Genomic DNA, 15,990 nt, shown 5'->3' on the forward strand with positions numbered 1-15,990 from the left:
GGTGACTTGCCTCCTTTGGGGTTTTAAAAGAAGGGGAAGCCTGGAAAAACTCGTGACACCTCTGGAATTAAGGCTGGAATCTTCTATCTCATTTTGCAGAAGAAGAAATCAGGACTGGGGCACCTGGGTGGCTCAGTCGGTTGAGCATCGGACTCTTGGTTTCCACTCAGGTCATGATCTTGGGTCCTGTTATCGAGCCCCGCGTTGGGCTTCTCACTGAGTATGCTCAGTACAGAGTCGGAGTTGCTTGAGAGATTCTCTCTCTCTTCTTCTCCCTCCCCCTCTGCCCCTCTCCTCGCTTGTACACTCTCTCTGAAATAAATAGAATTTTTAAAGAGAGAGAGAAGAAATCAGGACCAAAGAAGAGCAGTGAAGCCTACTGCCAGGCCTTGTGGCCTGTAAGTGGAAGTATGGGGAACCAGGTCTCCTCACATCTAGTCCCAAGGGGTTCTTCCTGGTCCTTGTATTTATTTATTTTTATAAATTTTATAAATAATACATTTTTAAAAGATTTTATTTATTTGAGAGAGCAAGAAAGAGCGAGAGCACGAGCAGGAGGGAGGGGTAGAGGGAGAAGCAGACTACCCACTGAGCAGGGAGCCTGATGTGGGACTCCATCCCAGGACCGTGGGATCATGACCTGAGCCAAAGGCAGATGGTTAACTGACTGAGCCACCCAGGCACGCCTGGTCCTTGCATTTAAAACCATGTTTCTCAAAGGAATCTTAGCCTCCTCAAAGATGCCTCAGCAATGATGACATTTGAGAGGGGATGGGGGAAGGAAGGACAAAGGAGAATGCTTAATGGCCCCTCAAATGGAGCTTCTTCTTTTTGGTCTCATTCATTCATTCATTCACTCATTTATTCATTCAACAAATGTCTATTGAGCATTTTCTATGTGGCAGGTAACTTCTAGAGATACAACAATGAACTCAGAAAATCTAGGTTCCCATAAAATTTGTAATCTGTTATCTATACTGGTCTCTAAGATTATGTTTTTGGTAAAATGGTTCTGTTCTTTTTTTCTTTAAAAAAATAAAATATTTCCCATACCTAGTTTTCAAAGCATTAACTGATACTCATCAAAACAGCATTAAGTGGAGATTTTGCCACTACATACAACAAATTAGCTGCTGATCTTTCAACCCTTGGCAATTTGAAATCTATTAAAAAAAAAAAAAAAAAGACAACTTAAAAAGAGAATTTGCCCCTGACGGCATCATCTCTACTCACTGACAAATGTAGGAGAGAAATAAAGGAAACAAATCGATGGTACAGATGGTTAGCTGAACTCTTATAATCTGTTATATCCACACCAGGGGTCGTTAGTAGATTCTCCTCTCAGGTATCCCATGCACAGTGCAGTCAGGGTGTGAATACTTTAAAGTTGACCCCCTCTGTTTGGTGGTGGGGTGGATGTGGGTGTGGCCGTTAATAGCCTTGTTGAGTTTCAGAGTCAAACTGTGATTGCTACCAGCAAATATTCCCACCTGGAATTTGGGGTTTGAAAATTTAAGGCCAAAAATAAACTAGCAGCCTCTCTGGTGCTAACATATCAATTATCGTTCAGGGTGTAACAAATTTCCCCCAAACCTAGTGGCTTCAAATGCACAAATATGAATTACTTCACAGATTCTATGGGTCAGGCATTCAGGAAGAACTTAGCTGGGTGATTTGGCTCAAGAGCTCTCATGAGACTGTCATCAGAATGTGGCATTAGAAGGCCTGACTGGGCTGGATGATCCACTGCCAAAATGGTGCACTCACAGGGCTGTTAGAGGAGGCCTCAGTTTCTGTTCATGTGGTCCTTTCCACAGGTTACTTAAGTGTCCTTATGACATGGCATCTAGACTGCTTCCCCCAGAGCAAGCAATCTAAGAGAGGGTGAATGAAGAGGAAACCTTAATGCCTTTTATGACCAGTCTTCTAAGTCCCTCCCCAGCATATCTGCCTTTTTCTATTTTTAGAAACAAATCACTAAGTCTAAGTGATTAGATCTCAAAGGATGGAGAATTGGGCTCCATCTTCTCTTCAAAAGAGGAATATCAAAGACCTTATAGACATATTTTAAAACGATCAAATTTAGGTTCCTTCCTCATATAAAATTTATTTTTTTGTAGAATCTTAAAACAAATCATGTTTCATCTGCTAATACTTCCCTATAGATTTTAAAAGCAAAACCACCATATCATTATCATCCCCCTCAAATTAATAATTCCTTACTATCTTTTAAAAACAACGTTTTCAGTTCTAAAATCTTAAAACCAAGAGATTCCACATAAAAATTCAGACTTCTTATTTTTTAAAAATAAGATGATCCAGTCACATTAGGCCTATGTTCTCACATGGTCACAAAACACTTTAGATGGGACATGGACCCTTCAATTTGTCATGCTCCCTGCCAGGCCCTCTTGTCTTATGAAGGGGGCACTGATTTGTGGTTGATTTAATGTATGGATTTATCACTATTCTAGGTCCAAGGAGGCTGAAAGATGTGGCAATGGGGTTGAGGGAGAGAAAAGCCTGCCCACCAGTGTGAGTCGGATCCCAGAAGATCAGGAAATGAGACAGGGTGTAGGTTTTCATAGAGTAGTAGCAAACTTGGGGTTACCTACGTAGGGCTGTAGAGTTACCAAGGGTAACCAGAGATCTGGGCATTAGTCAATATGGTCTTGGAAGGGACGCCTGGGTGGCTCAGTCGGTTAAGCGTCTGCCTTAAGCTCAGGTCATGATCCCAGGGTCCTGGGATCAAGTCCCGCATTGGGCTCCTTGCTCAGTAGGGAGCCTGCATCTCCCTCTGCCTGTCTCTCTCTCTCTCTCTCTCCCCCTGACAAATAAATAAATAAAATCTTTAAAAAAATATATATGGTCTTGGAATATTTGGTGGATGTTCCTGTACAGATTTTGGCGCTGAGGGACTAGAGCCACGAGCACAATCAGCCACCAATGAGAGGACCATGAATCAGCCAACATATATCAAGTCTCAGTGCTTTTCCTAGGACTGTGAAAGTTACAGCCTAAGGAAGGGCCTGAGAGCCATGAAAAAGGATATAGAATTGTTAAGCCAGCTTTATCATATTTGATTCAATTTATAAATATAAAGAGAGTTATTTCTTGTCCCTTGTGTGCCACAGCCATATACAATTTCAGGATGCCTGGAGAGAACCTGTATGTGGAGAAAAAAGCCTTTGTGACCACTGTGGAGGAAGACCGAAAGGATGAGCTCTATGGAATTTTGGAAATGAATACTGGAGGAGAATGCTTGCCCATCTCTAGCAAAATAATGAACCCACAGTTTCTTTTTAATGCAACTACTGCCATTCCTTAAATTAAAAATGCCCATTTGCTTGTATCAGATTTCTGGAGCTCAGAATACACTTTCCCATAGAAAGCACATGTTCCTTGGTGATTAAGTCTACGGGCCAGTCCATAAGACCCATTATATGCTGGAACTAAATCCTAATGCTACCAATCTATCACATATAACAGAATTCCTTAGAAAATTTCAGCCCGGATTCTAACATGGAATACCTAGAGTACATTTTCCCCAACCCTAGTAGTTCAAACACTGAGTTCTACTTCATCCCTCAAACTTACCACTCCTGGGCCAGGTCTGATGCCACTAGTTTTCAGTAACAGCACTGGATGTATGCTAGAGGAAAAGGAACTTTGTTGGGTGAATGTTAAGAAATTTAGGCATGGGGATACACCTTAGGGCAGTGACAGCAAGACAAGCAGACCAGGCAGTTGGGGTGGAGCAAGGCAGGTAGGTACTCAGCGTTGGAGGCTCTGAAAATTGAGGATGAGGGTGGGGATGTGGTAGAAGGTGTTGCCATTCAGGAGTATGAATCTTTCATAAGTCAGCTGTTTGTGTGACAGGCATTATCAATATTGATTTTCCAATATCCTCTTGTCATACAATATATCAGCATAGCTCTCAAATCTTATCATCCCATGACCTCCCTAGGCATTAACATGCCCACTTGCATTTCCAGATAAGCTCTCAATGGCATGATCAAATTTAGATGAGACTTTACAACTGTTAATCCGCTCCCATTCTTGTCCCTCTAAAATCCATTCTTTGCACAGTGACCAAAATAGGCTTTCTGAAATGCAAATCTGATGATGTCATTCCCCTTTGTAAAATCTTCAATGATTTCCCATCCATCTTAGCATCAGGCCCAGAATCCAAAGTTAGACCTACTGGGCTGCTCCCCGAATAAGCTGCCACCACCCCATCTTTGTCTGGCACATGCCTGCTCAATCTTCAGGTCTCAATTTACATGTCATTTTCTTGGGAGGACCTTCCCTGACCTTTTGTCCAGATTTAGTACCTGACTTTTAAGCTCTCCTAACTCCTCTATTTCCTCTTCAGAGCACTGACCACAACTGTAATTATTTACATATTCAGGTACAATCTGTTCAGTTTGCTTGATGTGCTTCTACCAGGCAGGGACATCAAGAAGCACATTAACCACATCTAGCAGGGGGTCCTCTGGTCCGTAAGACATGCTCACTAAATGATTGAAGAAGGAGCCTCTGTGCCACACTATGTTATAAAGCATGTTACTCTCCAATTTGAAGGGCCATTCACTGAGATTTTACGATGTGACAGGAAGTGTTTGTTTAGAGGGCAGGGTAAGTTAGAATTGGGGTTCTAGGCCAGAATTCCCTGGGTTTGAAATCTTACTCATCATGTGATGTTGGGGAAGTAGGAGAACTTCTCCATGCCTGTTTCCTCATCTAAAAAAAAAATACAAGGGAAAAGACAATAAGAGCACCTACTTCATAGGGCAGTGTGATGATTGAGTTATGACATGTAGCATGTTTAGAACGGTGCCTGGCACTTGGTAAGTATGTGAAAGATGTTAACTATTCCTCTTCTTTACTCCTAATACTATGAAAACTAGGTATTATGTTATTATCCCCCCTTGTCAAATGAGGAAACTAGAAGCATAAAAAAGACTTTCTTCAATAACTTGTTTAAATAAATCCTTCATATCATTTTTGCATGCTGGAAAAAAAAAACTAAAAAGGAAGAAAGAAATGAATGTTCTCACATTTTGAGAGTTGAGACTTGGAGGATGTTGGGTCTTGGCAAGACAAAGAGAATAAATCAAAGATACAAGGGAAGTGTGAAGGCGGTTTCAGGCCCAGGACTAGGCCCTATCTTCTACGCACTGATATGATGAAACTTAGCATGTCCATGAGAAGCCGAGGGGGGAAGAACGGATCCACTTTCCACAGAATGTGGAAGGGAGACGGGGAGTCAATGGAGCCTGACTCAGAGCAGCATCTCCTGGCTGCAGGAAGAAGTCAGAACTCTGGCTCCCAAGTCCTTCCAAAGCTGCTCAGGAGCTCTGCCAGTATCTCCAAAGGCATCACATCCCCAAACTGAATCCATTTGAATTAAAAAAAAAAAAAATCTATGCCATGCATCTCATGTGAGAGGAAGCAAATGCCAAAAAACAAAACAAAACAAAAAATCAAACAAAAAGGTTGTGAATTACTTATGGACAATTGTCCTGGAGAGAGGTGATTCCTGTATTAGACTTTTTAAAAGACATCTGTCAGGGACAGGAATTCCTGGCAGCCCACTTATAATGGTCCCAAACTAGAAACAACCCAAATGTCCATCTGCAATAGAGTGGATATATAAATTGTAGTACTGCCACAAAATAAAATACTCTCTAGAAACATGAATGAATGAATCACACCTGCACTCTACAATAGGGGTGAATCTCACAAATACTGGGGTAATGAAACCCAAAACAAAAACCACAATCTGATATCATTTTATGTAAATTCAAAACCAGGTAATCCACATCTATATCAGGTGTGAGACGTCAGGATCATGTGACCCCTGAGGGGAGGTAGTGGCTGGAGTGCCCCAGTTTGGGGGGGCGGGGGTCTTCTGTTTCTGTTACTCAGATGTATTCATTTTGTGAAAGTTCACTGACATACACTTATTTTTTGTGTACTATTCTGACCATATGTTGTATTTCAGCCCACCCTTCATTTCCTCACCCTCCAAGACTGGGGACAAGTTAGTCCTGGGGTCAATAGAGAGCCCCAGAGTTCTGGATAATCAGAAGCTGGAGAAGTACCAAAGAGGATGCTTCCGAACTGGGAATCCATTTTGCTTAGAGCTCATATTTCTGTCGTGCTGGTTCTGAGTCTTGAGTCACTTCTTTGGCCTCACTGAATTTTACATCTCGGGTTTTCTTCTTGTCCTCTGATCCAGTCATAGGGTCTCACAGTCCTGTTTCTACTCAATCTCCACAATATCCAGTGCCATGTGGGGCTTACCTGAGAGGTGAGTGGCTGAGCCATATTCCATTTCTACACACGTGTTTCCTCGGTTGTCTGTGGTACACACATCCATTCCCTTCACTTTCAGTCAAAACCCAAAGAAGCCATGAGACAGCGGGGCAGTAAGCTTCACCAGCTTGAGGGACCACAGGGATCTCTCCTGTGAAACCTAATGGGAGGGATTCAGGAATTTCAGCTTCTAGACACGTGGTGGGTGATGTTCCAAGCATCACAGGCTGACTCCTCATGTGACTGGCAGGGCCAGGAAGGAGGGAGAAGCCTTTCCTGTGAGCCTCACAGGCTGGGTTACAACGAGGTACATGAGTGGAACGGCTTGGTACAGGCAACGTCGAGAATTCTTTTTCAGAAACGGTGGTGGGCAGATTCAGACCTCCGCTGCTTCACGGTTCTTTGAAAACATGAGAAATGGCCTTCCAGGTTTTCCAGAGGTGCCGTGGCCAGATCCCGACTGGACGCCGGGCCGTTACATCAAAGCCACAAGGCTCGGATGGCACATGGCCCCGGCCAGGCCAGCCTGTCTTTGGGTGGGTCAGCTGGCTTGCAGAAAACAACAGGCCTCAACGTGACAGTTCCCACATTCTGCAGACTTAAAAGGGAAATCCTCTGGCCTCTGACTGGGCTCCTGGGGCTCAGCCCTGGCCTTGCCCGAGGCTGCAGGAGGAAGAACAATAAGGAAAGGGGGCCTGTTGCTGTCACCGGCTCTTCAGGTGATCACACATCTTCAGTCCTGCCAGAGTTCTGTAGCCTGAGCTTCCTTGTGCCTCATGTCCCCTCACTGCCTCTGCTGACTGATGCCACAGAAACCTAGCCCAGTCTCTGCCTCCTTTTCCCCACTCACCCTCACCTCACCCCCATCTACTTCCACTTTCTATTGCACATTCTGGCAGAGGGCTCCCTGACCCTCACAAGCACCCAACGTTTGCCCCCAATACTGCTACTCCTTTAAAAAAAAATCTGTATCCTTCTCTGCTCCATTCTCTCCTGCTCTTCTTTTGCTTTCTTAGACTCTCATTGTGATTTCCCTTCCCATTTCTACAAAGGCAGGGTACAGAGGAAGGCCAGCAGGGGGCCAAGGGCCCTAGAGCTGACTCAGGAGATACTGATGGGTTTTGGGTTTTGCCACTGATGTGTGTGACCTCGGGCAAGTGGGACAGACTCTTCTCTCTGGGTGTGAGTTTTCTCATGTGTCCATGGGGTTGGGGGACCCATGCCAGAAATCTGTATGTTGTGCCAGAAGGGTTGCCATGGGGAATGCAAGGAAGAAGACTCTGTTCTGGCTCTTATAAACCTATTGAGTAACAGTCTCTTCATGTTCTCTTTGATATACACACACATATTCAGATGGATGGATGGATGGATAGACAGATAGATAAGTTAACGGGGGAAGAAAACTGTGGGGATAAAACTGTAACCTTATTCACCACTGAACCCAATAAAAGTCTTTCAGAGAGACTGAATCAGAATCTCTCTTTCCCTGAATTCACTTTATTTGCTTCTTGTGATCAGGTGTGACTCTCCACCCCATTTTTTCACAACTGAGTGAAATAAGGAAGTACCTTAAAGCTGGTTTTTCTTCTGCTGCCACAAAGGTCCACATAACTGCTGGTTCCTGTTTGTGGTAAAATGGTCTTAACCAGATGAATGAAAGGCACAAGATCCACAACACAATCAGAGCACAATTACTCCAAACAGAGCTCACGCCGACCCACTGAACTGCCAAGCACCTCTCACTTGTTAAAGGATATTCCCTCCATGTCTTTGCTCCTTCTAGTCAGCCTCCCCTTCCCTTTTCAACAATTGGCTGACTTATCTAAGACCTATGCTGCTTCACCGTATTTTGTGAAAACAAATGAGAAATCACCTTTCAGTTTTTCCAGAGGTGACTAAATCCAACATGAGCTAACTATGTCCAATGGCAGTGTTGGCAAGTGGCTTCTTTTTTTTTTTTTTTTTTTAAATATCAGCAAAGATGGAAGCTTGACTTGGTGTTGGCTGCAGAGAGCTCAGGAACCAGTGCATAAATCTGCTTTGTTCCTGGAAGAATTCTAAGGATCTAGAGTCAGGCTACAAAATTGCCGCAACGCTGGTGTTTCAAAGAGCCCAAGAAGAGCCAAATGTCCTGGCTGACCGGCACCCTGCCCAGCCTCATACGCTGCAGGTTTGCCTCGGTTAGCACAACAGACCAACCGTTCCTTTGCTCAGAGGCAACACGAAATGATTTGTTCCCTTTTGGCTGTGTCAGTTCTGCAAACCAGATACCAGAGGCTACAAGCTCAGGAGAGCCTGCCTTTCTGGAACACCATTTGTTTGGACAGGACAGGCCAGCAAGGCTTTTCATCTCTTTAAAACTCTTGGGGTGGGGGTGGGGGGAGAGCATATTTGAGGAATTCCTTTTTTCAAAGATTTTTTTTTTGCCCCTTCCAACATTTTGTTTAAGAGAAAATGAGATGTCTATCTTCTGTTTCCTTATTTTTTTTCAGGAAAGCAAAGGGTTGTTGACTTCCTCCCTCTCCCCTCCCTTCCTTCCTTCTTCCCGAAGGTACTCATCTGAGAAAAAGAGAACGAAGTATTGTTCCTGTTCTCTTTCTTAAGTCATTTGAAACATTGTCCCTGCGAGTTCTTTAAGTTCCCTGCAATCTGTACACAAGAGAAAGAGGGAGAGAGAGAGGGAGAGAGACAGAGAGAGCAAGGGATCAGGTAAAGCACTGGGGCTGCTGCAGCCATTCAGACTCAGGAGCTGGTAAGTTACCCATGCAATCATTTCTACTTCCATTTCAATGTCCCTGGGATGGATACTGCCGTGGGCACCTCCAACAGAATATACCTTGCTGGGTATAATCCTAAATCAAAGGGTATGACTGATGGATGGCCCAGGATTTAAGCTTATACTTTTTTTTTTTTTTTTTAAGAGTTTACTGATGCTTTGCAGAGCTATGGGCTGGCTGAACTGGAAATAAAATAGCACTGGGGCTAAGGAGGACAGTGTGTTAAATCTGATTTTTGGTACAGATAGTGTGGCTGGGTTAGCCAGGAGCCACTGAGGTGTGTGATGTGTCTTACTGGAGGATTCAGTCTTCCTCAGTGCTATGTCCTGGGAAACTCAGGAGGGTGTCTGCTAAGAACTGTGGTTTGCTCTAGGGCTTTTGTTACTTGTTGTCTAGATTGAGGGTGGCCTTCTCTTGTTCTTTTCTTTCCATTCAAGACCCCCCCCCAAAAAAAGAATGTTAAGTTATAACTGTTATTCTGCATCACTGAGGCTGGAGGAAAAAGAAAAGACTGTCACTTTGAATTGTACTGCATGCTTATGTGCTCCGTTTTCACATGTGGATTGAGTGTAAATTTATTATCCACTGTCAATGGAAGATGTCATCTGCCACACGAAAGAAGGCAAAGATTTTGGGGCATATAGCTTTAGTTTTGGAAAACAACATGTGGCTAGAATAGGATTAAGATTATTGATCTCTTCTGAGAATAGGAGCGAAAAACTAAGCTACAGACGCAATTGAAAAATATTCACCCAGCACCTGATTTTCCAAGCACCAAATAGAACAGAGCAAAGTGGTCAAGCTTATACAGACAGCTAGTTTTTAAAAGTCTAACTTGCTTCATTTAAACTTGTCAGAAAGGATAATTTTACCAAGAACTCATCATGGCAAGCCATGAGGGAGCCAAGAGCACACTGTCAAAAATAGGCCAGCAAGGTCACTCGGAAAGACTACATATAATTACTAATATTAGCTATTTAATTCAGAGAGGTGTTGAGTGGGTGAAAGACAAAGATCATGCAGCTTTTTAAAAATATTCATTTCTATAAAACTTAGAGAATGAAGTAACCTAGGAAGTGATAAAAACAACCAGTCTCTCATTTATAAATTAATTTGGCCAGACTGCGTATGAACCACAATCAAGTAATTAATCTTTACTCAGAACTGAGCCATCATTTTAATAAGACTGAGAAAGTATGCTGCCACTAGGCTGTAATGTACATTTTATTCCATTAGTCAGATTTCTTTTTTCTTTTCCTTTTTTCAAGAGGCTTACCTTACGAGCACTGTAAAATGAGCAATGTAAGAAAGGCGTGATTAGCGTTTGCCTGCTTGAGGATGCAAAATTATTCTAATAACACTTGAAAGGGGCTTCCAGCCACCCCATTTCATAGATCTTCAGGTGAAAAGGTAGCCAGGACTGACTGACTTGGGCATTTTGCATCTTTTATCAGCAACTGTGACCCCAGCAGAAGACTCTGGGTTGCGATCTTGACTTGCTTCTTTCGGTTTCATTTTTTCTTGATAACATACTTAATTTTGTGCTTAATTAAAACAACATCATAGAATGCTCTGTAGTTCGGGTTATTGAATAAAAGCGTCAGATGCAATACAGTATGACAAAAAATGACAGCAGAGTCACACTGTCTAAAGACAAGTAAGGCAAAAGGTGGGTATGATGTCAATGGCGCAGAAAACAGCCACACTTTCAGCATGCGTCTTCACTGTGGCCCAAGATTAAGCTCAGGATATGTTCTCTTCTTTAGAAGAAAAAAATACATATTATTTCCATTTAAGTTGTTAAGCCATTGCAATGAGAATATTTGTTTGATGCTGGGGGGAAATATTCAGCTACCTAAAGAAAAAAGCCATTGACTCATTTAGTGTATTTGCTACCAATCTGTCTCCACTCAACTCCAAGGAGTTGGCATTTGTGGAAACTTCCACCGTGTGATTCTTCTTTGGGGTCATCAGAGGCTCTTTTGTGATATCATCAGGGGAACTCCAGCTTGGAATGATTCAGAATTTGATGCAAAGAAGATTTCATTAATTAATTTGGGTCAACACGGTGCATCTAATTACAAGTTTGTCGAATGAATGTCAAATTATGTTAGGATGTGTCCTGTAGGTCTTTGTGCTGCGATGTGAATCAAATTAGAGCATTGAAAGCAGAGCATCAAAAGCACAGACTTTGTTGTCCTACAAATGTGGATTTGAATTCCAGCTTTGTCACTTGCTGCCTATGGGCCTTAGGCCAGGTTGTTCACCTCCCAAGCCTCAGTTTCCTCAAGTGTAAACCTGCATCCATGTAATAGACTTGTGAGGATTAAATAAGATTATGTATGTAATGCAATTAAGTGTGGCGACTATGGACAATGCATGGCAAGCAGCAGGAGTCAATCAATGTCAGTTGTAATCTTTTAAGTCGTATATTACTTAAGGGTACTGTATTTTTTTAACGTATTTTAAGATGTATTTTAAGAGAATACATCTTCCGTAATTTGTGTCATTATCTTTGGTCAATACTGTGCCAAGGGTCCATCAGAACAAAATGATTCCTCATGGCTTTAGAGGTGGGCACACATTTAGTAAAGGTATCCTGGACCCCAAATTCTTGTAAAATAAAGGAAGGCAGAGCTGAATGTTTTGATGTTCCTCTCCGCTCATGGCAGAAACACCAGATTTAGCCTTACTAAAATGCCAGCTCTGTTTAACAGAGCTCAATGCAGGGGAAAGGTTGCCTTTAGAAGAAAAGGTTTCAGCTTAGATGAGTGTTCAAAGAGACTGCAATTACACTGCAGACGTCCCATTCTCCCTTTCACCTACTTCCCCAAACTGTTGAGCTCTGTGTTGTTGGTGACCTTTTCCCTGGCCATGGAGGGCTGGAGACACGGTTTTTGGAGACCATCGTGGCAGTTCCGTGACTCAGCCACAGAGAAAGGACTTGAAATGACATGTTGTCTTCCTACTGAGGGCGGCACACTCAGTGATCTATTTCCCTAAACGTTTTTGTAAAGAGCCACTTAACTTCACATGGATATTAAGAACACCATTATCACCATTGTGTGTGTGTGTGTGTGTGTGTGTGTGTGTGTGTGTGTGTGGCTGGAGGTGGGTGGGTGGGGGGTGTGGTTCATCCAACTGCTATTTTTCTCTCACCCTAAACTTTAAAACATACATACTGATTAATTTGTCAAGTAATAATGATACTTTAGCTTAGGTCTTGGTTAAACTTCCCTCTCTACTTTCCCGAAGAAAATGTACAACCACAACAACGACCAGAAATCTGTCACTAATAATGCGAAACTTTGAGGTTCCTTGTTTTAATAAGAGTTTCTGATACAATAAAGACTTGTTTGAACAACTTAATCTTGGGAGAGCAAACTGAAGTTGGGTTGTTCTACACTAATGTGCAAAAGGTGTCTTCTAATGTGGCTTAGTGCAGTAGAACAAAGAGCAGATTAGGAGTCACAACACTTTGGTTCTGTTCTTGTCTGACCTCCACCATTCCCTATATGTGTGACCTGGAAGGTTTCTTTACTTTCTTGGACCTCAGTTTTCTTATCTACAAAATGATGGAGTCAGAGCAAATCGATAATTCTCAGGGTGGTCTGTGTGTGTTCAGTGTGTATCAGAATTCACCTGGGGGCTTGTTTACACTCTTCTCTCCTGCCCACTGCACTGGATGATCTATGAGATTCTGATACTGACATCCTATGATTCTCTAAACAAATAGTAAGTGTCTTGTTCTGTTTCGTCAGGATTGCATTGACATTAAATAAAAATGTATGTTTTAAGAACCATGCTTTTAAGTGGAATTCCTATTCAGCATTGGATATCCTCTCTAGAAATTAGTTTTAAATTTATCAATTGTTGTTCTAGAAGCTGTTAGTATTATAAAGTGAGAAATATGCTAGCCGGTCAAACAATCTGATGAGACTAATCAATGTTCTATAACCATACATAAATCATAAAAAGAGCAATTACTTAGGCATATAAATATTGTAATGCTGCACGCATAGCACTTTCTGATTTATGCATTTCTATATTATTTTCATCTTATAATGAGCATGCATTGTTTATTTGGTCAAGAAAAACAGATACTAAATTTTTCTATGCAAGTTTTAAAAATTATTGCTAGATTCAATCTCATAAGCTTTTTGTTTTGTTTTTACACTTTTACAGTGTATGCTTGCTGAGCCTATTTTAGACAACAGATCCTTGTCTCTAAGTTAATGGTGACATGGAAAGGCAAAAGAATGATTATGGTGTTTGAAAAACCAGCACTCACAAGTGATGTTAAATCTGCTTTAATTATAAGAAAAATCTGCAACTTAAAGAAAACGTTGTTCTGATTTCCCTGATTTTGTTTCTACCTAAATCACCCAATTTTTTCCCCATATGTTTATACCTAATTAAGTTGAGCAGCAATGGACGCAGGTCTCCATCTGCTACGAACAGAAAGACAACAAGTATTTCGATGGGTACTCTTAGAAACAGCTAGCCTAATAATGGTTGCTTGCTTTTGACCATTCAAATACCAAATAATTTTAGATAAAAACGAAGACATTTAGATAAAAGAATAAGAACATGTCTTCATCAGGAGATATGTGTAATATAGGAGTTCACCAGAAAATAGGCACCATGAAGACAGGGACCTCATTTGTTCACTGCTATGTGCCCAGGGCCTAGAATAGCTCATGGCATATAACAGATGCACAATAAATATTTGTTGAAGAGGTAACTTAACACATAAAGGGGCTGTGGAGTGACATATGCTATCTTTATATAAAGCCAAATGCAGTAGTTAGTAAGAAAAAAGTTAGTCAAACTTTTTTAGGGTCTAGACAATGACAAACTGCCAGCTTTACATATTTATTCCCTGCCTGAATTGACTGCAATTATGGCTTATTCCACCATTATGTGCGGGGGCTGCTACATTTATGTATATTAATGTGTCATCTTGGCAAGGACCCCACCTACTCGCTCGTGGGAGATAAACATTTATCAGATCCTCAGAGAAGACTGTTGGTTGCATTTTATTTTCCATTTGTTTTCTGGGCAGATGATGGGTTAGCAAATTGTTTTTAGAGAAAGAGAGACAGAGAGAGGCCATTTGTTTTTCCTTGGCTAAAAGAGCTGTGAGCCAAAATTCAGCCTTGTAGGAAATGCTCAGTGCTCTCTGTTTTTTTATAGGCAGGGTTGTAAATTCAAGTAAAGGGATGCCACTCGGGCTGAGTTTACACAAACATGAAGGGGTGAATTCAGGGAGGAAAATGTGATATCCTTGTGGTGCACAACACCCTTTCCTTTATAGAGTAGGCAGTAGAGACAATCAAATGAACAAATACTGGTTTGAGGCAGTCCTGCACTTATTTGGCCAATTTAAAGTGGTAAATATAACAACAACAAGGGGTTTTGCCCACGGGGTCCAAGGTTTCCGTAATTTGCAGTAGAAACTGGAAAAGCTCTTTCTGTTCACATTGATAAAGCCAAGCACCAGACCACACAAAAGCAATTTTGACCCATTCTCCTATTTTCCTATAACATGTTATGGCCTCACGTGGACCTCATTCTATGATGGCCACTGATATTAAATGGGAGAATGAGCCCCACAAGAGTACCACCACCACCAATGGCAACATTTATGGGAGTAATTTCCAAGTCTGGGGCCTGCTAAGAATTGTATATACATCATTTCACCTAACATTCCCATTCTAAGAAGTAAGTGCTTTCTTGCTCTCATTTCTGAAATGAAGAAAGACAACCAACCACCTTGTTTAACAGATAAACTAGAGAAAGTAAGTGATTTACTTAAGTCACTAAATTGATGTTGCTTGTGTTGGGTTTCTCATTAAGGAGAAAATGTTATCTGCAGCTAATAATATTTTTAAAAAATTAAGTATCCCTTAAGGTAGTGCTCCTCAAATGTAGTCCAAGAATCAACAGCATGGCATCACCTAGGAGTCTGTTAGAAAAGCACAACCTCCAGCTCCATCCCAGACCTCCTGAATCAGAATCAGTATCTTAACATGATCTCCACGTGATTAAGGTACACATTCAAGTTTGAGCAGCACTGTGTTAGGGTTTTGACTGGTTGTATACAGAGTGATTTCAGAATGTAGGTCCCTGTTCAAAAGAGTTACAGAACCATTGGTTAACTTTGACCTTATCCAAGACAACAGAACTACCTCTTGGAGAGTGGTTACAGTGGTTATTGGACAAGTCTTGAGTCTATTCAGCTCTGAGCAACATTAGGCATGATTTTTATGGTCTCACCAAGCAGGTCAACTCCACACCAAGGGACCCTGATAATATCAGAGAGGAAAGGTCTGGGGTATTGTTTTTCAAGTGTGTTCTGAGCATCAAACATCAGAATCACCCAGGGCAGATTTCTAGGCCTTCTCCAGGTCTAATGAAGCTGGGGAGGGGGCCAAGTGTCTGCCTATTCCATAAGCTACTAGCTCAGGGTAAGGAAGTCCCAGCAGGGGTGGTGACAAGTATTTGGGTGACAACAGTCCCAAAAGACATTCAGCTTTTCAGCAGCTTGAAAAAAAAATTTAAGCAACCACACCAAAGAGAGTAAGCTCAGAGTCCTTCCAGGAAGAAGAGGTACTCTACCAGCTTCTTCCATTGACTGCTGGAGGAGGGGGACAAGAAACCCTGTTACCTGCCTTGAGTCTGCCTCAGGGAAAAGCATGGGGACCTCCAGGGTCTCCAGCATCCCTGCCAAGGAGCAGATGCCAACACACACACCTCACTCTTCCCAGTTAGAAAACTTCATGGAAAGAATCCTTAAAGTTTCCTTTTCATTGGGACTCACCGTTCTGTCTTGGAACAGAAATCAAGAGGGGGTATTGTTGGAGGGGTGGGGAAAGGAAGCAGGGCCGGA

General features: G+C 42.1%; 1 protein-coding gene across 1 annotated transcript in view; it reads left to right on the forward strand.

The window, feature by feature from the left end:
• The first annotated feature begins 8,720 nt into the window (after positions 1-8,720).
• The window catches only part of ZNF366 (zinc finger protein 366), a 68,362-nt gene continuing 61,092 nt past the window's right edge, over positions 8,721-15,990 (forward strand). Inside the window, exon 1 of the mRNA XM_036085731.2 lies at positions 8,721-9,073. The gene's annotated coding sequence lies outside the window, so the exon portion shown is untranslated. The remainder of the gene's footprint in view (positions 9,074-15,990) is intronic.

The sequence above is a fragment of the Halichoerus grypus genome, chromosome 2 (assembly GCF_964656455.1).
Source record: "Halichoerus grypus chromosome 2, mHalGry1.hap1.1, whole genome shotgun sequence".
In the NCBI taxonomy this organism is placed as follows: Eukaryota; Metazoa; Chordata; class Mammalia; order Carnivora; family Phocidae; genus Halichoerus; species Halichoerus grypus.